The following is a 4,499-nucleotide window of genomic DNA, read 5'->3' on the forward strand; positions in this document are numbered from 1 at the left end:
ACTTGGCAGAACTGCTGATTAGCAGCAGAAGCAAAAGCTGAAAGGGACCTACGGGATTCTGGAGCCTGAGCTCTCAGCCCCCATGCTCTGCCTGTTGGGGGAGGGTGTCACTCACCAGCCCCCACTATTGTTATTCCACACCCTGTTGCTATTCTGGTGCCCCAAATCCCTTCCTCGGAGGCAACTATTTTGTCCATAGATTCTCAGGTTTCAGACCGAGTTTAGTCAAAAGTCCTGCTCCCACCTCTGGGTTCCTCTGGACTCTATTCTCCTCCACCTGATCCGTTTCCATGGAAACTGCTGGGCTACTGCATTCCTTTTATCCTCCTTCCTGGGAGGTAAGGCCAGCTTTCTGGCACCTGGGTAGCCAGGCCTGACCATTATAAAGACCAAGAAGCAGTATCTGGAAGAAATAGTTCCAGGCCGAGGGAGGAACCCGATCAGGCGTCTGGTTTTCTCTTTGATGTGCTCCGAACTAACACCAGGTGCTCTGAGGAGCCCTGCCACTTATCTGGGCCCAGTGGGTGCTGGCTGCAAAGTTGTCATCTGTTCTCCAGCCTCTCACCACCTCACCGTCAGCAGGCCCCCCCTTCCCTTCGGAAAGCGACTGTGGGCCCTGAGGCAGAGGGCAAGTCGGGCAAGGCGCCCTGTGGCCAGGATCTAGGAAGCACATTGCACACACTTGGGGGGACCTGGCACCTGGTCCCCAAGGACTCCATATACCCTGGAAACTGGAAACTGCAGCCGCCAGAGTATTCTCCGGTATCCCACCCCTGTTGGGTCTTGGTTGGGTGTTAATCTCTCTGAGCTTTGGTATCCTTATCTTTAAAATGGGCGCTGCCCATCCGATAGGCTAATTTTAAGGCCCAAACCAAACAAAACATATCAAGCCCTCTATCAAAGCATTTAAAGGTATCCTTGTGGTCATCGTCCTTATTAGTGTTATAAAATGTGAGAGGGAGGTCCTGGGAGAGTAGCAAAACCTCAGGTGCCGAAGTGAATTACAAGAGTCTCCATTCATGGAGATACAAGCGTAATCACTGCTTTCAAATAAGCTCCTCGAATCTCTGTTTCCCATCCCTTAGCGATTTCCTGTTCTGAGTCCACGGTTTTCTCTTCATGTTTAGTTTAAACTTGATCCAGTCTAACCTAAAACTCCAGTCTTTTCTCGGATTAAAAGTTCCCCATTCCCCGCACTGCAGCCAGACAAGGTTCTTGGCTCCCTCCTGGGCTGAGCATGACAGGGAGGTGGGCGGGGGGCGGGCTGGCTCTGAGACATCTCCTCCCCAGAAGGAGAAGCGGGGAGGAGCTCTTCTCACGGGTCTGGTCCCAGCGGGATGGAGGAGCTGCTGGTCTCCGGGGAGTCAGGGGATCCAGCAGAGTGGAATGAAGGTTTTCCTAGAGCCCTGACTTCCTTCAGCACCAAAGGCTGAGCAGCAGGTCTGTCTTCCGTGCTGCCCTTAAACTCCATGTACCTTTCTCAGGAAGAACAACCACCTCCAAAGGCTGCACACAACAGGGATGGGGTGCAATCCTTCTAGGCACCGGACAGGACAATGTGGGCCTTCAGACAGCTCTAAGTCCGAAACAGCACCATTTCTGTCTTCACACGGGGCCAAGACTCCAGAATTCTGCTGCAGGACTGGCTGGGCTGGTCAGAGGCCCCTCACTGCAGGCATTCCCCCATGACCTGGCAAGGTCTTCTGGAGACCCCCCAACAAATACTGGCTTCAGAGGAGCCACAAAGGCTGCACTCCCCAAAGGCTAAGGCTCCCTCCATATACCTCCACCCCCCACCCCAGCCAGCGCCTTCTCTTTGCACAGCCCATGGCCTTGGTTAAAGAGAAGGACAGGCATCGTGAGTCCCTCAGACAGGAGGTGCCTGGCAAGTGCATACTTGGCCCCTTTTCAGAACAACAAGAAAAATTCCTCCTAACATCCTGTGTTCATATAATAACCTCGTTTTAGTTAAGCACATACCACTGCCAGGATTCTTGCTAGCTAACTCCTTGACTACATTACTTTTGTTCCTTACGCTATGTGTGACCAATATCACTTTTATTACCTCTATTTTTTCCTAAGGGTCAAAGAGCTTGCTCATGGCCTCACAACTATTAAGTGGGTTTTGAACCCGCAGCTTTCTGACCCCTGAGCAGAGCTTGTAACTCCTCAACATGACTGCTTCTGCAGTGCTTGGCTTGGGGACGAAGGACAAAGGGACTTGCTTGGGCTTTGCAACCCTCTGTATCTGAGATGGGCCCAGGGATGGGCCTCCCAGAAAGACTCCAATCATGCATCTAAAACGAATGATGCAGGGCTGTCCCAAGGCAGAGTTGGAGGTCACTATGGCCACACTGCAATCATGTCCAGGACCTCCCCAGGCACGCCAACATCCCCCCCCACACACACCCGACCCCCATCTCAGCAGCTCTGGAAAGTAGGAAGGAAGAGCTCTACTCTCTTCCTCACCAGGAAAACCAAAGCAGCAAGGAGGTACTGGCTTTGATCCTTAGATAACCAGGGATGGGCTCGCTGGCCCCACAGATCTGGGCCAGGGGAGAGGCAGGAGGGGAGGAAGAGGAGCCCAAAGGACAGTGTCAGAGCTGGAAGGGGCTGAGCCTATCCCCTGCAGGACTCCGCAGCACTGTGGTGAAGAGCTTGTGTTCAGACGTCCCCTTGGCCTCCCTCTGGGGTTGGCCCCTTTGGGAGCCATCGCTACCCCAGGAGAGGGATGCTGGCCAAGGAATCTCTTGCCAAGCTAATCACTGTTGATCTCTGGCTCCATGAAGGGCAGTGGGAACATCAACTCATTTAAACCTCAGAACAATCCTAAGAGGTAAATACCCACATTCCCATTTTGCAGAAGAGAAAATTTGAGACACAGATAGGTTATGTAATTTGCCCAAGGTCACACAGCTTATTCTGGGATTCAAACCTGATTCTAGGGTGTCTACCCTTAACCACTGAGCCATTCTGCGTCCCCAGAGGCAGTGCAAGAGAAATCCCCAGCAGCTCTGGTGAATTTCCCAGCCAGGGGCTCTCCTCTGGCACAAGACGGAGGGGAAGAACTCCTTTTCTCCTCTAGTGTGTTCCTGCAAGAAACTCTAAACACATCTGCTCTGAGCAAAATCAAGTGGTTTTGGAGCCTTTGCTCTGTACTGCCCCTTTGAGTCCGGCTCTAGGCTCGTCCCCCCCTCCAAGGGCCAACCTCCCCCCTCTGTCTCCTGCCGACTCCTCTGCCCCAGCGACCTTCTTTTTGATTCTCACTTACCTCCTTTCCTTTCGCTCTACCCTCGGAAGGCAGTTCAGCTAACACTCATTAGCACGTGTTAATGAGCATCAATTCATTTCTCAGTCGCTCAGCAGGAGAGGGGAGAAAGGAGGGCTGCTCTAGGGGTAATGGGTGCACGGGGCCTGGAGGCTCCAGGGCTCAGGCTCCTGGAGAGAATGGGGAGGGAGCCCAGTGCCCAGCTTGGGGAGTCCCGGTCTGCTGTCCTCAGGACCGTGCCCTCAGCAGCTACTTCCCTTTTCTCTGAGACCAGCACGGAACATTCCTAGGTCAGCAGTGAATGTTCTCTGCCCACTGGCGGAGGCAGATTCCCATGATGTCCTTAGGTGAGTGCAGTTAAGCCGCCCTATCGGAGGTGGTTCAGACACTCCTTGAACAACTGTCTCAAAGCCCCCAGAGCCTGTCCAGGGTGAGGCAGGGAACCAGACCACAGAGGGACATAGTCAGTCAGGGGAGGGCAAAACCAAGACCCAAGGGGACCGTGGAAGTCCCTCCTCCCCTCCATCTGGATCCTCCCTGGGTGTCTCTGATTCCAGCCGCACCCCCCCCACAACAAAGCCTTGAGAACTCGCGGCTTCTCCCCAAGTATGAGCTGCACTGAGGGACCAGGAGAGCATGGGAAAGCGCTGGGTTCAAATTCTAGCTCGGCCCCTCTTTGCTGGGCAAGTCATGTCGTCATTTTTTAGTCTCAAGTCCCCTCCTCAGAAAAGGGGTCCCTGTTCTTCCTGCTGTGGAAGGGTCGGACGAGAGGAGGCCTGAGAGACCTAGGGAACCGCGAAGTGCAGGTGCTAATTACTTGCCAGGCTTGTATTGTTATTACTATTCGTGGCGTTGCTGTTCCTACTGTTATTACTACTGCTCCCGCTAGTAACAACACGGGGTGGCTGCACTCAAGGTCAGAGAGAGGCAAGAGCAACCTCTCCCCCGCCTCCGCAGCGGGGGGCCTCTGCTTCCCTGCCCGCGCGCCAAGCGGTCTCTATGCCCCCCGCCCCGGCCCCACCCCGCGCCCCTGGCCGAACCGCCGCGCCTCCGCCGCCGCCCCGCCGACACCCGGGCCGATTCTCTGAGCGCGCGCGCCCCCTGCCGGCGGCCGGGCGCGGACGCAGCCTCCGGACCGTATATAAAGGCAGCGTGGCGCGCAGGACCTGGCCGAGTGCGGGAGCGGAGCCGGGCGCAGGGACAACGCTGTGCGCCTGAGGTCTCCGAGCCG

Source organism: Mirounga leonina, unplaced genomic scaffold, assembly GCF_011800145.1.
Source record: "Mirounga leonina isolate KUSES-001 unplaced genomic scaffold, KU_Mleo_1.0 Mir_180, whole genome shotgun sequence".
Lineage (NCBI taxonomy): Eukaryota > Metazoa > Chordata > Mammalia > Carnivora > Phocidae > Mirounga > Mirounga leonina.